Here is an 18,202-nt window from a genome sequence, read left to right as displayed (position 1 = left end):
CTTTACAAGCCAGGCTGCGGTCTCTGCAATGCTCTCAATATGTTTGGCATCTAAGTGAGCATGGAACAGCCGCTGAGCTCTGAGCACTCAATGGCTTTTCCAAAACAAAGTTCAGTTGCCACCACAATACTTCCAAAACACATGGTCAGATCTGTCACAGCAATACTCCAAACCTGGTACCAATTTCTGTCTTAGTTAGGGTTTCTATTGTTGTGATAAATCACCGTAACCAAAAGCACCTTGGTGAAAAGGGAACATTTGTTTCATCTTATGCTTCTAGGTAACAGGCCATCACTGAATAAAGTTGGGGAAGGAACTTGGAGGCAAGAACTAGACAGAAGCTATGGTGGAGGACTGCTTATTGGCTTCCTCATCATGGCTTATTCAACCTATTTTCTTACAGCACCCATGACCCACCTGCCCAGGGGTGCCACTGTCCATAGTGAGCTGTCACATCAATCATTAATCAAGAAAATGTCCCACAAGTTTACCCACAGGCCAGTCTTGTGGGGACATGTTCTCAATGGAGATTCCCATTTCTCAAATAACTCTAGCTGATGTCAAGATGACATGAAAGTACCCAGCACAACATGCATAGTGGTGAGTCTTACAAAGGAGCCTGCCCTGGGAGAATGCACAAGTACCTTAGATTTGCTAATTCTAAACATTGTACTTGCCCTACTTTTCCCACACAACTCATCAAAGTGGTGGAGGGCTGAGGTTCACACAGCATGTTGGTTGGTAGCTGCACCCTGTGCTCTCCTTGTGTGCTGTGTGCTTTTGACCTGCTTCTCTGTACACTGAGCTTGGGGGATGACCCTGTGGGTGTTGTCTGTCCTTCTTTCTCCTAAACAATAACACTGCTCTCTCCTGAGGTTCCAGGACTCCAGGGAACCCAGCAAACCCAAGGTCCGTCCAAGCCTCTTAGCTTCCTTTATATCAGATATTGGCGCGCAACCTCTCCACTGCTGATCTCCTGGCCCCTAATCCTCTACGAGTTGTGCATCAAGGACACAAATGCCTTCCACCCAGCCCCTTCTTTATAGGTTTGACACCATCACCCTGAGAAACATACATCCAGTTCATGAACTGTCAGGGACAGTCTCAAACTGTAGCACTGCCCCAACACAGCTGCACTGAAACTTTGTGGTAAAGTATGCCCAGGTCACTAATATGACACTTTTAAATTTTTTTAATTTAAATTACAAATAATCTTATTTTACATACCAATCCCAGTTCCCTCTCCCTACTGTCCTCCCAATCACCCCACCATCTCCACATCCCACCACCAATCCACTCCACAGGTATAGTGAGGCCTTCCATGGGAGATCATCAATGTCTGTGACATCATTTGGGCAGGACAGAGGCACTCCCCACTGTATCTAGGCTGAGAGAGTATCCCTCCTTTGGGAATGGGCTGCAGAATGTCAGTTCATGAATTAGGGATAAATACTGGTTCCACTGCCAGTGGCTCCATACTGACACCCACATTCAGGGGGCCTGGTTCAGTCTTATGCAGTCAGTATAGAGTCCATGAGCTCCTCAGGTCAGCTGCTTCTGTGGGTTTCCCTAGCATGGTTTTGACCCCTTTGCTCATCACTCCTCCCTCTCTACAACTGGATTCCAGGAGTTAGATTCAATACTTAGTTGCTTCTGCTTCCAACAGCTACTGGATGAAGGTTCTATGTGGTATTTAAGGTACTCATCAATCTCATTATAGGGGAAGTGCATTGAAGGTAGCCTCTCCCCTATTGCTTAAATTCTTAGTTGGGGTCATCCTTGTGGATTCCTGGAGATTTCCCTAGTGCTAGGTTTCTCATAACAGCTCCCTCTATCAAGGTATCTCTTTCCTTACTCTCCTTCTCTGCCCTCCCAACTTGACCTTCCTGATCCCTCATGTTCTCCTCCCCCTCCCCTTCTCCCTTTCTCTCTCCTCTATCTCCTTTTCCCTCCCCCCCACATGCTCCCAATTGACTCAGGAGATGTTGTCCTTTTCCCCTTCTCAGGGGGTCCATGTATGTCTCTCTTAGGGTCCTCCTTGTTTCCTAGCTTCTCTGGTTATCCTTTGCTCTATATCTAATGTCCACTTATGAATGAGTACATGCTATGTTTGTCTTTCTGTGTCTGGGTTACCTCACTCAGGATGGTTTCTTCTAGCTCTGCCCATTTGCCTGCAAATTTCAAGGTGTCATTGTTTTTTACCACTGAGTAGTACTCACAATGGAGTAAATGCACCACATTTTCTTTATCCATTCTTCGGTTAAGGGGCATCAAGGGTGCTTCCAGGTTCTGGCTATTACAAATAATGCTGCTGGGAACATAGTTGAAAAGATGTCCTTGTAATATGAGTGCATCCTTTGGGTATATGCCTAAGACTGGAATTGCTGGGTCTTGAGGTAGATCGATTCTCATTTTCCTGAGAAGCTGCCGTACTGATTTCCAAAGCGGCTGTACAAGTTTGCACTCCCACCAGCACATCCTCTCCACATCCTCTCTTATTGGTGCCATTCTGACAGGTATAAGAAAGTATCTCAGAGTTGTTTTTCTTTGCATTTCCCTGATAGCTAATTTCTTAAGTGCCTTTCAGCCATTTAAGATTCCTCTGTTGAGAATTCTCTATTTAGATCTGTACCCCATTTTGGTTGTGAGCCTAGCCTTTATTGGCTGAGCTATCCCTCCAGCCCGTGTACCCCATTTTTTAATTGGATTATGTAGTGTTTTGATGACTAGTTTCTTGAGTTGTTTGTATATTTTGGAAATTGGCCCTCTACCGACTAAGCTAGCCGGGCTTTCCTCAGCCATCAAACAATTTAAAGACAACATTATAGCATACAGTATCCATACTCTCTGGGTATTTCCCATCTTTATGTGGCTTATTTATTTATTTACTTACTTACTTATTATTACTCTGTTTCTTTTACTTTTATTTTTTCCTTATACAACAGGGTTTCTCTGTTTACTTTTGCCTGCCCTAGAATTCAGTCTGCAAACCAGGCTGACCTTGAAATCACTGATATTTGATTGCCTCTGTCTCCCAAGTGCTGAGATTAAAGGCATGTGCCACCACACCCAGCTACTCTATTTCTTTCTTTTTATTAATTACTTTATCCTGTTTCTCTTCTCTCACAAGCCTATGTATATTTTTTAAACACACTGTAAACCTTTTAGAGGTTTTTCTTCATCTGAATTTGTCTTTACTGTAAATCTTCACCTTTTTCTGTTTTTTTATCTGCTAAACAACATTGCTAAAATAAAGTGGTGATTGTTTTAGCCACTGGCTTTCCAACATGGTGGACATAAGTTTACCACCAGCATTGGGAGCTGTGCTCACTGCCTTGGTCTCTGCTGCCATCAAGTAGCAAAAAATGGCAATCTTACCAAAAGCAATCTACAGATTCAATATACCAGCACAGTTCTTCACAGACCTTGAAAGAATACTACTCAACTTTATATGGAAAAACAAAAACCCCAGGATAGCCTAAACAATTCTGTATAATAAAGGAACTTCTTGAGGCATCCCTGACTTAAAGCTGTAGTATACAGCTATAGTAATGAAAACAGTTTGGTATTGGCACAAAAACAGACAGGCAGATCAATGGAATTGAATGAAGACTCTGATAAAAATCTATACAGGTACGAACACCTGATTTCTGACAAAGAAGCTAAAATTATACAATGGAAAAGAGAAAGCATCTTCAACAAATGGTGCTGGCATAACTGGATGCTGACATAAAGAAGATTGCATATAGATCCATATCTATCACCATGCACAAAACTTAAGTCCAAATAGATCCAAGACCTCAACATAAATCCAGCCACACTGAACCTCTTAGAAGAGAAAGTGGGAAGTACCCTTGAACACATTGGCACAGGAGACCACTTCCTGAACATAACACCAGTAGCACACTGAGGTTGACAACTAATAAATGGGACCTCCTGAAACTGAGAAGCTTCTGAAAGGCAAAGGACACAGTCAACAATATGACTCTTCTTATGTGTGTTTGTCGATAGCCTATAAAGGGATGCATATATATGATAAACATCCCTTAGAGATTAAATTATTATTTATAGATTACTGCTGGTACACAGCTGATCAGAATAGCGTTATTGCAGAAAATAACAGAAAAGTGTCTCTTACTGAAGTAGACAACACAGGATCTTCTAAAGAGATGTGTTGTGAGGAATCCCTGGCATCCTCACAGATTAGCATTAGAAAGGATTCTTCTTGGAGCTTCAGTTTGAAAGTTAATTGTTTTAAGCATCCTATTTGACTTCACCTTGAATGGGTGGCTAGGATGCTCAGGGGTGGCAGATGTCACTGAGATCATGCCTTGCAGCTCTGGCTCCATCCCCTGCCAAGGTCAGTGGACCTGAGGCCATGCCCCAGAAGACGCCTATGTCCTCATCACTGGTGCCTATCCTCTTTGTTGCCACACTATGCATCCTGGGACTCCCACCCCCACAGCTTCCCTGGGAACCATGATGTCCTTTATATGGCCATGCAAGGGAATGAGTGGACAGAGTATCCCAGGTGAACTCAGAGAAGACATGTTGGCTCTCTCATCTCTGTAGTCAGCACATTCCTAGATGTTGATATGCACCTCGTGTGCCTCACTTCTGCAGATCCAATGGCAAGATATTGCCAGTCAGGAAAGCACTGGTCATTGAAACTCAGTTTTGATGCCTTCGCTGCATCTATGACAAGAAGACAGCCAACAGAAAGAGGGCAAAGGAAAAGTAGCAAAAGGCTGGACCAGCCCCAAGGTGATTCTAGAATTTTAAGGAATGGGAGCAACTTGCATCCACATAGATGTTGTGTTACCATGAGTGTATGAATGAGCTGACCAAGGTTGCATGAGCTTGGGAAGCTTTTAAACAATTAACTTCTCAAGAAAAGCCAGTTTCTATTGAAATTGTTGTCCAGAAGTGTACAAAGGGACTGCTAAACTATGCAGATGCTAAGTTCGGAGACAGAACCCTCCAACAGCACATGCCAAATCCTCATTTCACATACTTGTAAGGGAGCCAACAAGAAGGCAAGTCATCTGGGTCAAGGAGCTTTTTACTAACTGAGATATACAGTGAGTTAGAAAGGAAACCTAGGTGTAGGACACTGTTAAACCGTCATTACAGAGCAATGTAACACACTGAGGTTGCTTTGTATTAGGCAATAAAAATATAATTATCTATTTCTACAGACTTCTGCATTTTTATCAAATGTGAATCCTTAAATATTAAATATTTATGATGCTTCTTGAGAGTTTCAGAATAGGATCAAGCAGGCTTACCAGTGTTATGTTGAAGCAGGATATCAAAATGTTAACAAATCTCAATTTCTCCCCTTTTGCTAACTGGGGAATAAATTTTGAGGTAATAATTAGATTTTAAAGGTGCCTGCTAAATGATAAAAGACTGTGCTTGGAGACTTGCGTGGTGAACTTGACCCAGGGTGTGGGTATGATGGCAGGCGGTAGCTGGCAAGGATCCCCAACATCCCTACCTCCTGATATCCCATTCTATATCAGGGATGTGCCCGGTGACTTATCACTGGGGAAAAGAATACAGAGAATACATTGAAGGCTGCCTCAAGATGATGGCCTCCCAACATGTAACAATCCTCCACAACAGTCCAGCCAAGGAAGAATGGGGGATCTTGGGAAGGGACCGTTTCCTAGCTGAGCTTTCCCTTGAGATCACAAGCCCCAACCTGTATTTAGTTAACAGCCTGAATCGACTCAAGCTGCATGCCAGTCACTGCCCTATAGACAATATAAGGTTACAAACACATTTTATTTGAGTCCCTAGACTTGGGGCAAGTTGTTCACATCAATGGTAGCATGCCTGAAGTAGAGGGCATGTGCACGTAGATGTGCAGCTCTAGAGTAGGCCTTGTTCTTGTCACTTTCTCTGCTGGAAGAGCGTCTGCCTCCCTCCACTCCCCCTGCCCCCACTGTTGGATGATTAATCTTTCCTTTCTTGATTCGTGGTCAGATTCAGTTTTTCTTCTCTACAGCTGTGGTGGTTTCCTTGGCCATTGATTAGAGAGACTGGGACCACAGGCAGTTTGTCTCGAGGTCAATGTAAAGTTTGGAAAAACACACACTATCCTTGGCTAAGAGGGAAGAATTGTCTTAGTTGGAATCAATGCTTCAGACTTACAGAGACTGTTTCTGCCAGAGCTGTGTGCCACTTGCTTGGTGTTGAGTCACTGCCCTGTGCTGGAGTGAAATTGGTTTTTGCCATTCTTTCCTCAGGGTAGTATGTACAAATACAGCTGCAATCCCTTTCTTACCCTAAACGGCTGATCCTGGATTCTTGGACTTCCTGCTCATTTGTATGGAAAAAATTAGGGGTACTTTTGCTATTCTAGTCATGAAAGTTGCCAAATGTGTGAAGGACTGGAACTCCACAGGGCTTTGCTGAATTTCTAAGGTTGTTAGTTGAAGGGTGTGTTTGCAAATCAATGCCTGAATAATAACATCAGGTGCAACAGGCCAACCTCTTCCTGGTGGTCCTCAACATTAGAACTGTGCTTGAGGTAGCCACACTACTGCAGAAGATGCTATCCTTATTTCAAATGAGAGTCAGTGAGGACCAGGAACATGGATCAGTGACAAAGCAATTACCTAGCTTGAGGGAGGAGGCCCTGAGTTCAATCCCTAGCAAGGCAGAAAATATGTTTTTTAGAAAGCAGTGAGTACTCAAGAATAGAAGTCAATTGTCCCTAGGTCTTTTGATATGCCTGTGGATTCAGTATATGTTTCTAGTGTCTAAAAGAGTAAAAATACAAATAACTAAAAAAAAAAGGTAATGTAGTTGTTCATTAGTCTGTGAAGTTGCCAAGGAATGAGAGAAATCAAGTTGTTAGTCTCAAGTCATCAGGATGGTGGCTGTCCATGCCTGTAGCTGTCATTTTCATTTTCATCTAATTATGTATTTGGGCAAACTAGTTTGGTCTGTTTAGAGAGGCAGATGCTTGCTTGAACACTGAATTGCACTGGTGAATTTTCAACTGTAATAGATCTATTTAAGCTCCAAAGCTGAAGTTCTCCTCTGCTTGTAAAATTTCAATTATTTTCTGAAAACAGGTGAGAAATTCCTGTGTCTGCTCCTGTGGTTCCACTAGCCATATAGGTGCTATGAGTGTAAATGTCCATTCTCCTGAAACTGTCCTGCAAATGTCACTTGAACACCCTCCATGCCCCCTTAGTACACACAATTGTGCAAGTGTGGACTCTACTCATGTACATCCTTACCCATAATGAGCATAAATACAATGTGTACAGCACAGACACTAACATACAGAAAGCTCTCTCTCTCACACACACACAAAGGAATGCCATATGAACATGCTCACTCAAGGAGACTTGAACACTCATGCAGTGATCCATGGCTTGCTTAGAGTCAGTTTTACACAGAGTGTGAGATGTAGGTCAAGGTTATTTTCTTGTGTGTCCTTACATATCTATGGCCATTTGTCCTGGCACCGTTTATTCAAAAGTCACCTGTCTCATTGGATTCCTGCCATACCTGTAGCAAAAGTCAGTTATGTGCTTCTTGCTTCTTTGACACAAGCTCCATCTTTTCATACTCATCGGGCTATGCTGCCCACATCCTAAAATCTGTACGTCCTCCAACATTTTTTCTTTTTCAGTATCCTTAAGCTAACCTAGCTTTCATTTTCACATATAATTTTAGTATTCACCATGTCAGTGCTTACAAAGACTCCTACTCCCAGAGATATAGAGATATAGACTGGGATCATGTTAAATTCGTAAGTCAGTAAGAACGCAGTTGCTATCTTAATGGTGTTATAGCTTATAACTTTGAAAACAGAGCTTCTGCCCACTTGCTTGGTCTGCCCTGTCTGAATTCTGTCAGCTCACAGCTCTGACTTCTGGAGCATGCCCTTGCTGTGGTTCACCCAGTCCATTTACATCCGGTTCCCTCTTTTCCTGTCTACACAGCCCCTGTTCCTGGTTCTGCACCCCATACATACAGTCCCATGGGTCCATCCCTTTGCTCCCCAGTGTGCCTGAGGTTTGCTGGAATCCCATCAAACGCCCACCCAAAACTTCTCTTGTTCTCCTGTCTCCTGTCTAGGGTGACTGCACTTTCTAGGTGCCTCTTCACCACCCTAAATACCTATGGATACTCTAGAAGGCAGGCCATGTCTGATTTGGGGTTGTATCCATGTCAGATGGCATAGAGCAAGGGCTGAGTTAGTGAAAACTGGCTGTAGGAAAGGAATGCAGGGGGAGCTTACCAGTGTTATTAAGATGGTTCTCTGTGTCAGTCTCTGATGAGGCAATGCAGATTGCTTGGTAAGAATATACCCAATGTCCCCTGCAAATTTTTCTGTGAGCTTGTTTTTTCCCCTTTAGTGTTATTTAATCAAACTATATAATGTCAATATTCTCCAAGTGCCTTAGAGAGATTTTTCTTCTTTTTAACTTTTTTTATTTCATGTGCATTGGTATTTTGCCTACATGTATGTATGATGTCAGATCCCCTAGAATTGGAGTTACAGACGATTGTAATCTGTCATGTGGGTGCTAGGGATTGAACCTGAGTCCTCTGGAAGAACAGCCAGTGTTTTTAACCACTGAGCCATCTCCCCATCCCTGGGAGATTTTCATATTGGCATCAAGAGCACAGCCTTGTATGGATAATACCTGCTCTCCCACTAGTTCGGTGTAGCATCCTCAGACGTGCTTTCCCATGCACATAAGAAAATGCAGAGAGGTAGAATCATTGACTTAGAAGGTAGGCACATTAAAACAAAGCGTTAGCTCCTGAAAGGATGGCCTTACTGACCAGTAGCCCAGAGTGCTCCCGCCAGCAATGTTACAGCTGACCTGGTTCACCAGGACCTGGGGGTTTCAGGCTCTCCCCTTTAACAATATGATGAGCGATCAGAAAATGACTCTCTTACAGCTTGGTTTTCCACTCCCTCATTATTACTGTGGTTGTTTGGCTTTCAGTTGTCTGCTGGTCATTTGAATTTCCTATTAACTGAACATTCAATTTTTTATCAACCCTTTTGTCTTTTTCTCCTTACTAGGAAAAGCCAGCCATAGATTCTGAATCCAATCACTTCTTTATTATGTAGTTTCTAAACTTTTGTCCCATTCTCTTGTATGCTGAAGAAAATGTTATTACATATTTTGTTACTTGAAATTTGGGGATTTACTAGTATAGGTTTGGTTTTTTGGTTTGGTTTGGTTTTTTGTTTTTCTTTTTGGGTTTGTTTGTTTGTTTGTTTTGTTTGTTTTGTTTTGTTTTGTTTTTAGACAGGGTTTCTCTGTGGTTTTGGAGGCTGTCCTGGAACTAGCTCTTGTAGACCAGGTTGGTCTCGAACTCACGGAGATCCGCCTGCCTCTGCCTCCCTAGTGCTGGGATTAAAGGCGTGCACCACCACCACCTGGCGCTGGTAAAGGTTTTATTAAGGTTGGGGGGGGGAGCTTTTTGCTTTTTATGTCTTCTGTGAAACTTTCCTGTATTAGAGGCCAGTCAGGTGCTAGAACCTTGTCCTAGATCCCTGTGATTTAACAGGCTTGCCTGTGTTTCTTTCTGTGTCAGCCCTGGGTGGTCAGCAGGAGCTCCCTGCCCCCATGATCGTCTAGGCATCCACCTTTCTCTCTCCAGTGGCTCCAGCATACTCTGTGGCCTCAGCCCTCCACAGGACACTCTGCACACTAGCAAGTGAGAAGTCACAGAAAAGCTGAGACCCAGGAGGCATTTAGGACCCAGACCAGGAAATGGCCACATCAAATTCTGCCAACCCTCCTGGAGTGGTCGTGTCTGTCTGCATTGGGCCTGTGCTGTGCGTTCATGAAGAAGAGGTCCACGGTCTACATCACAAAGCTCTGCAGTCTACTCTACCTTAAGGTCCCAAGTAGGCTCACCCACACTCATCCTCTGACACACTTGTAGTTTTGTTTGTTTAACAAATAGGAACAACAGACAAGAGAGAAAGCGTCTTATCCTTAATGAATTCCTATGGGATTTGTTGGACTGTTTTTTGCTCATTTGTTCCCCATCCTCCAAAAGACTGCCAACTCACTCATGGATGATCCTTCCTCTTGAGATCCCAGGCATTTAGACTTCTCTGCTTCTGTCGTTCTTTCAGGTAATATAGCACTCATCCCCAAGTGACAGGAGAGTTACCCCGCCTGTTTTCACAGAACTTCCAGCACTTGGTGCTGACACTAGGGGAACTATTCAGGTATGTCACAGCTGCAGCATGTGGGCTTTCTTGATGTTTTCCTCATAGTCACATCTCTTCAAAGAGCGTAGAAAGGAGAGGGTGTTATGTTTGTTCCTTTTGTTAAGGAAGCAAAATGTTTGTCACACAGAGAGAGCCAAGCAGGTTTCTGCTTGAATTTTAGAGGTGTTTGTAGGGAAAACTGGCCACAGCATAGCAAAATTGTCTTGATCAATTGATAACCATGGCTTATTACAGGATTGGGTATGATGTAGTCAGTGTGTGCAAGTATCCAGTCATGAGAAAAAAGCAAGTGGGTCTTAGATAGGAAATTAAGCACATATGCCAGAACTGTATGCCATATTTTCTCCCCTTGCTCAGTCATACATATATGTACATGCAAGCACACACGCACACACACACACACACACACACACACACACACCCCTTTGCCACTGCTTTAATCATCGTACTTCCATGTGTAGTATGCATTTACAGGAAGACTGATTCTCCTCAGGCATGCCAAACCATTGACATTGCAACACAACATTCTCATCTATAGCATTCGCACTTGAGAACTATGCAGCTGAGTTATTTTTTTTAAAAAAGCATCTAAAAGTAATGCCGTGTTTGAAATAGACTACACCTTTCTGCCGGGCCACTTGCATACCTGTCCTTGGCTGCTTGGAGCCCTGTCAGCCACAGGTTGGCTATACGTGCACCTACATCCACTTTTTTCCTTTATCAAAACTATCTTGGAGTTTCTTGCTTATCCCCTTACGTTCTGTAAGTTGCTCCCCAATGAAAAGCTCCCAGGATGACTGTATTCAAATACAAGGAAGATCAGTGTCACTCAGACAGTCTCCTGTTCTGTGTTTAGTTTCTGTGCCTAGGGGAGGTGTGCTGTTTTCTGAAAAAGAGCAAAGTTAAAAGTGTCTCTTGCTTTTGGTTGTGCCCTCTTGGTTGGTTTGAAAAACCTCGGCATCAAAGCGCCGGGCACTGAACCGAACCCTCTGCCCAAGAACCGGGGCCAGACCACTGGCTGCAAATGCAAGAGGTGATTTATTGAGTACACAGGCGCCTGCGGATGCTACTGCAACTCGGGTGCAGAGCATACCAGGCTTTCAGGGAGTACAATATTTATAGAGTTTCAATGGTTACATAAGTAACAGGCATTTCATTGGCTCATCTTGGGGGCAGGGGTAGTTCCCACGGACTAAGTTTCCTGGTATTACTTTATGAAAGACCCAGGCATACTTCAGCAATTATTATCCGGGTCCCATGACTACTATGGTGATCATAGACACAACTGGGGGCAAGGGTAGTTGCCAAGGACTAGGTGTCCTGGTATTGTCATATGAAAGTTCCCAGCACGCTTCAGCAATTATTATCCGGGTCCCATGACTGCTATAGTGATCACAGACATCCTGTTTTGAGGGTGAGACACCTGGTCTGGGTTTCTTTCATTAGGCAACGGCCTGGCCTTACTTTTCTTTTCCTAGGGGGTCTGGGTAGGGGTCTTTCAGGTTCACTGACTATTTTGTGGTGGCTCTTACAAAACAGATCTCTTTATTGTGTTTTAAAAATGCTTCCTTAGCTAAGTGGGAAGAATACTGATTTTTGTGTCTTGGGCTTGTTCCAGATATCTAAAGTTTTCCCTGTTTCCTGTTAGTCATGAATTGCCTTCAATTTTGGTGGACCTATTAATGGTCTCATTATTAGTCCTTATCATTCTTATCAGTTTGGATCTGTGCTCTTTAGAAGCAAAAGAAACTCCCTTCCTCCTCTGTTTTGTTTCAAGATAGTATAAAGCAAACGACTTTTGGCACCTTTTAAGATGATAATATGATGTTTTACCTAAATTTTTCTTTTCTTTTTATCATCATCAGAACTATTTTTGCCTATTTGGGACACAGGAAATAATGGAGAATTTAATAAGATTTTTTAAAAAAAATAATGTGGTTTTCTCTCACATGAGTCTGGAATGAGACCTTCCTGTGATGACTGCAGAATTTCCAGAAACTCCCATGCACTCAACCCTGACCTCTCTAGCTCTGTAACCTCCATCACCATGGACCCAAGACAAGAGTGTCCTTCAACTCCTGGCCCTACAGCTCCTGAGCACCACAGTGCCCAGGCTTTGCTTTATCTTTGAATGTTTTTGTCTGCAGCTTGGATGAATTTGCCTATCTTTACTTTTTAGTTTTATATGTACATTTATGAGTGACAACTGTCTCAGTTTTTTCTTCTCAATGTTGCTTCATTTCTAATTGTGACCTCCAAAGCATTTTACTTTCATATACCAATTATATAAAAGGTTAAACATTTGACTTAATTGACTTGAATAAATCAGTGCTTATATGAAAATGATAATAAAACTCCAAATACAGGCTAAGGCTACCGTAGATGTTCAATAGTGCTAGGCGCTGTCCAAATTACAGTGGATTTTCTCCTCTTGCTTCTCGCCTCATAGTCCAAAGGTACAGAGTGGACTTGTGGATATCATTTTAAGTCCCTTACTTAAAATGAAGGGACAAGGAGGGAACAACATGGGAGTGAGCTACACTGGGCCAGCCTGCACCCTCTACCTGGTAAGCTGATGGCCAGACTGGGTGACATCAGTTTACCTCCAATGAGCCATATTGCCAGTATGACTTCAGTCAGGTTGGGGATCTCGGGCCAGGGGACTGAGTGTTTTGCTGGCTTCAACCACTCATGACATGCCCCAGAGCTAAGAGTGCTGTTTGTCTTCTCTGGAAGGTAGAGTCTTCCCCCAGTTCCTGATGAGTCATGATTCTATCTGCAGCATGCTGTAGGGTGGAGAGTGGGCAAGTTCTAGCCCGTGAGCAAGTTCTAGCTCTGCCCGCCATGTATGCATGGTTCACTCCATCACCAAGTTCTGATTCCTTGATTCTCTCCCTAAAGCACATATGTCAGAAACACTCACAGCCCTTAGAATACAGCTAAAGCTACTTCCCTTGACAGCACAGATGGCTGCTGACTCTGCCATTCTCCCACAACCCTCATGGCTGTAAGCCCCTGGGCCTGCCAGAGCTTCTGTACTCTTGACTTTTACTCAAACATTCTAAATCCTTCTCAAAAGCTGCTCTTAGGTCAGTCAGTGTAGCTTCCACGACAGAGCACATTGCTGGCATGCATAGAGTCATGGGTGTGATGCCCAGTACGACAAAAATCAAAACAACAAGAAAAGCTGAGTCGGGGCAGAAGTGACTCGGTGGTAGAATGTTCTTTGTCTAATCTGTACAAACCCCTGGCTTCCATCTCTGGGACCCCAAAAAAGACACACCCACAAAAATCTTATTTTAATTCTAATGGATATACTTGTAAATAATAATAGCATTATTTTTAATTCAGTCTAAGTTGAGTTGTGTTTATTTTCATTTCTACCCATCAAAATGGAGAAAGAACTTGAGTTTAGATCAGTATTTATTCCAGATATACAACTGGACTTTGGACTCCCATCCAACAATGAAAGATGCTCTCTCACCCTGGACTCTTGGGGGAGGGTCTAGGCCCTGCTCTGGATGAAATGACAGACTATGGACACCCCTATGGAAGGCCTCACCCTCCCTGGGGAAATGAGGGGGTATTGGGGGGTTGGTGGGAGGGCATGGGAGGAGGGGAGGGAAAGGGAGAGGGACCTGGGATTGACATGTGAAGCAACCTTGTTTCTAATTTAAATTTAAATATAAAAATTTTAAAAAAGACCTTGAGTTTAGGATTTCCAGTCCCCTTTGTTCCATTGTTCAGCATATTCATTTAGCACTTGGTATGTTCTAACTCATGGTGATAAGACAAGTAAAATATGAGTCTTCTGTCTAAAGAAGCCCCCATGGAGAGAGGAGGAGGCAGGTAGGCTGGAGCAGCAACAGCTCGGTGACAGTAGGAGGCTGTGAAAGAAGACAGACCCATCAGGCTATTTTCCCTGCGTGTCTTTAGCTCAGTACAAAGCTGAGTGAAATGACTAGATCGATTCATAACAGATGTATCAACCTGCTTGGTGAGTTGCTTGACTCTAATAAAGGCCTCTGTTGAGGTCACAGTGGTCTAATTCAGACACACATTTCATACCTGTGTAACAGGTAGATTTTTGAGCCTGGAAAATGAGAGTGTATATCTTCCAAAGGAAGGTAGCTGCACACACTCCATGGTTAGCAGCCTCCAAGGCAGCAGCAATACTCAGCCATAGATTTTCAAAGATGAGATGACATCTACTCTGGAAGGTGGCTTAACACAGCTGAAAGGTCAAGGCTCTTACAGGTCAAGGCAGGTGTGTCTTCCTGCTCCGTGGCCTCACTGAGTTCACGTCCAGGTCCCATCTGTTCCATCAGAGTTAGTGGTTATTATTCCCTGTGTGATTTTTCTATTTTGGTGTATGGATGGGGTTAGGGTGTTTGTGTGAGTTTGAAGCACAGCGTAGTGCTCTCTCTCGCTCTCTCTCTCTCTCCTCTCTCTCTCTCTCTCTCTCTCTCTCTCTCTCTCTCTCTCTCTGTGTGTGTGTGTGTGTGTGTGTGTGTGTGTGTGTGTGTGTGTGTGTGTGTGTGTACCGTGTGCATGTCTGGTGCCAGTGGAGGCCAGAAGAGGCCATCAGTTTCCCAAAACTGGAGTTAGAGGATTATAAGCTGCCATGTGGGTACTGGGAATTGAACCTGTGTCCTCTGGAAGAATAACCAGTGCTCTTAACCACTAAGCTGGTTGCCAGATATGTTCAACTCAGAAAAATCAAAAGCTTTGTTTATAAACACAATTCTCAGTTTACACACAAAATAGGGACAGGGAAAGGGGCAGGGAAGATATCTTTCACAAATGCTTTTGCATAAATCTAACAAAAAATATAAAGCAAATGCCAATTTATTCTATAGTAATTGAACATCTCAAAATGGTAAGATTGACCCAAAATGTGCTTTTTCTAAGTAGTATTTTCAGTTGCATTAAAGCTTCAAATACTTTTAAACCATGGAGCTAGAGAAAGAAGCTTTGGTGAGGTCCTCTCTACTCTGTCATTGGTTAAAATCCACACATATTGAGAGACAAAACAGACAGATATATAGAAGATATCTTCACACACAGAGAAAAGAATGAATGAAGGTAGAAGAGTTTCCACTTACTTCCCACACCACCAGTTTTCCCCTCATTAACATTCCCCATGAATTGTGAGTGCTCATAGACACATCATAATGACAGGATTGTTTTTTTCTTCATCAGAATAACTACTTTATTGCTAGATGTGATGGAATGTACTTGTAATCCCAGTTCTAAGGAGGTAGAAGCAGTAAAAGAAGCACTCGGTCATCCTCAGCTACATAGTTAATCTGAAGTCAGACAGAGCTACAGAAGACTGTGTTGATGCAGAAAGAGGACAAGTAAAAATTCCAGGTCACCCTGGTCTACATAGCATGACCCAGCCTCAAAACAGAGGAAACAGAATCAATACCATTCTCTTTTTTTCCTTTTTTTATTATTTTTTTATTTTATCGCCATTTATTCTTTTTTAATGTTTTTTTTTTCAGTTTAAATTTAGATAAGAAACAAGGTTGCTTCACAAGTCAGTTCCAGGTCCCTCTCCCTTTCCCTCCCCTCCTCCCGTGCCCTCCTCCCAACCCCCCCATTATCCCCTCATTTCCCCAGGGAGGGTGAGGCCCTCCATGGGGGTGTCCATAGTCTGTCATTTCATATAGGTCAGGGCCTAGACCCTTCCCCAAGAGTTCAGGGTGAGAGTGCACCTCACATTGTTCTATGGGAGTCCAAAGTCCGTGTGTATACTTGGGATGGGTACTGATGTGCTGCCCAAGGCTCAATAGATTACCTAGGCCTCCTCACTGACACTCACATTCAGGGGGTCTTGATCAGTCCCATGCTGGATTCCCAGGCTGATGCCTGGGATTCAAGAGTTAACCTTTGTCGGGTCAGCTGTTTCTGGGGGTTAAACCAGCCCAGTCTTAATCCCTTTGGTCATTAGTCCTCCCTCTGTGTCACTGGATTTCTTGAGTTCCACTTCCTTCCCACACCACCAGTTTTCCCCTCATTAACATTCCCCATGAATTGTGAGTGCTCAGAGACACATCATGACAGGATTGTGAACTCTACAGATTTGAGCAAATGGATAACATGCTTTTACCATTATAGCATCAAACAGAATGGTTCTACTGCCCAAAAATCCTCTCTGTTTTGCTCGGTTCATTCCCCTCCTCTCAATTTAAAGTTCTTAATTGCAAGGAAAAAGACACAAGAAAAGGAGATATAGCAAAACATGAAAAAAAATTTCATTGCAAATCAAAGAAGAAAGGAATTGATTGAGCTAACAGTGGGGTGTTAAGTGAAGACCTCCAAAATATTTAAAAGAAGGAAATGTGCTAGAGAATCACATGGGTCACAGAAGGTGAAATAACCATTGTTTTGGTTGCATTAAAAGATGCTCATTTTCACATATGATAAGAGGTATTTAAATTGAGACTACAAGATTGGTGGTGCATGCCTTTAATCCCTGCACTTGGGAGGCAGAGGCAGGTGGATCTCTGTGAACTCAAGGACAGCCTGTTCTACAGAGCAAGGTCCAGAACAGCCAGGGCTACACAGAAGAAACCCTATCTCAAGAAACAAAAATAAGTAAACAAAAAAACAAATAAATGAGTAAATAAATTGAGATTACAGCAAGACAGTTTCATCCCTATGAGATTACCAAAACTCCATGAGTTCAATATTGTGTTCTGTAGGTGAATATAGTGGCTTGGATGAGAAATATCCCCCACAGACTCAAGAATCTTAATACTTGGTCCCCAGTTTGGAGAGGGTCACAGCCTCACCCTCCTTCCAGTTCTTTCTGCTTCTTATTTTCAGTTGAGATGTGATTTCTCAGCTTCCTGCCCCAGCTGTCATGCCTGCCACTTACTGTCATGTCTCCCCACCAGTGATGAACTCAACTCTGGAACTACTGAGCCCAAATCAACTCTTCCTTTTATAAGTTGTCTTGGCCATGGTGTTTTATCAGAACAATAGAAAAGTAATTAATACAGAAATTAGTACTGAGAAGTGGGCTATTGCTTAAAGAAACTGAAGACACTGTTTTTCAAAGAAGGTGGAAGACTTTGAACTTTGAACTAAGAACTTGTTGAGTGCTGTAAGCAGAGCTTGCAGAGCCACTCTAATAGAAACCTCTAAGCTGTTGGTGCTGAAAAGAATTAACATTATGGAGGATAGAGTGGATGGAACCAGCTTTAATCAATTTAAACTGAATGAGATGGGATGGAACTGATTCAGACCAGTTTGTCCAGCCCAAGGGGTGCCAGAGGAACCCCAGCATTATCGTCTGGGCTAGAGGTCATCCCTGTGATATTTGGGCAAAGAATCTAGTTATGTTCTGCCTGTGTCCTGAGAACTTGCCTGAGGTTAAATTTAAGACTAATGGGCTAATTTCTTTGGCAGAGGAAAATTTAGGATAACACAATATTGATTCTGTGGAATGATTGTTATGAATAACACTTATGCAAATCTACAATGAAAATGAGCAAGTGGATAGAAAGAAATACAAAAATTACAGTATGGAGAGAAAAGGGGCACTTTCTAGTGCTTAATGTTACAGCTGGGACATGCTGAAAGAGAGGCTATAATTGTTGATGAAGAAGCCTGCAGCATTTGAACAAAGGGAAGGGTGCTCTCAGGGCAAGACTCCACCAAGAGTAAGCAACTGAATGAAGTAAACTGCTGCTATGTGACAAGGGGTCCAGGTTCCATCACAATCTGGCAGGTTAGCTTGGCAGTGTTGTCTATTTAGTGTTGGTTTGAGAAGTTTGAAGAATGCAAGAGTGAAAGAGTTAGGGACTCTTCATTGTTTCAGAGAGGTGCCAAGGCTAGGCAGCATGTGACAAGTGTCCCTGTGTGAAGGTCTGGGAGAGGCCAGGAGATTATGAAAGACCATTTCATGAAGCTGTGAAACTAAAACGTAGGTCTCCATGGAGACTCCAAGATGTTGGAGCT

The 18,202-nt window shown here is 43.0% G+C and overlaps 1 protein-coding gene across 3 annotated transcripts in view; it reads left to right on the top strand.

The window, feature by feature from the left end:
- The window catches only part of Otud7a (OTU deubiquitinase 7A), a 356,745-nt gene that overhangs the window by 193,326 nt on the left and 145,217 nt on the right, over nucleotides 1-18,202 (top strand). The window contains exon 3 of one of the 3 annotated variants that reach the window (XM_040730942.1): nucleotides 10,133-10,228. The exons of the other annotated variants lie outside the window; for them this stretch is intronic. The gene's annotated coding sequence lies outside the window, so the exon portion shown is untranslated. The remainder of the gene's footprint in view (nucleotides 1-10,132; nucleotides 10,229-18,202) is intronic. 3 annotated transcript variants of the gene reach the window in all.

Source organism: Mesocricetus auratus, unplaced genomic scaffold (assembly GCF_017639785.1).
Source record: "Mesocricetus auratus isolate SY011 unplaced genomic scaffold, BCM_Maur_2.0 Super-Scaffold_4256, whole genome shotgun sequence".
NCBI classification, from domain to species: Eukaryota; Metazoa; Chordata; class Mammalia; order Rodentia; family Cricetidae; genus Mesocricetus; species Mesocricetus auratus.
This window is presented reverse-complemented; position numbering and strand designations above follow the sequence as displayed.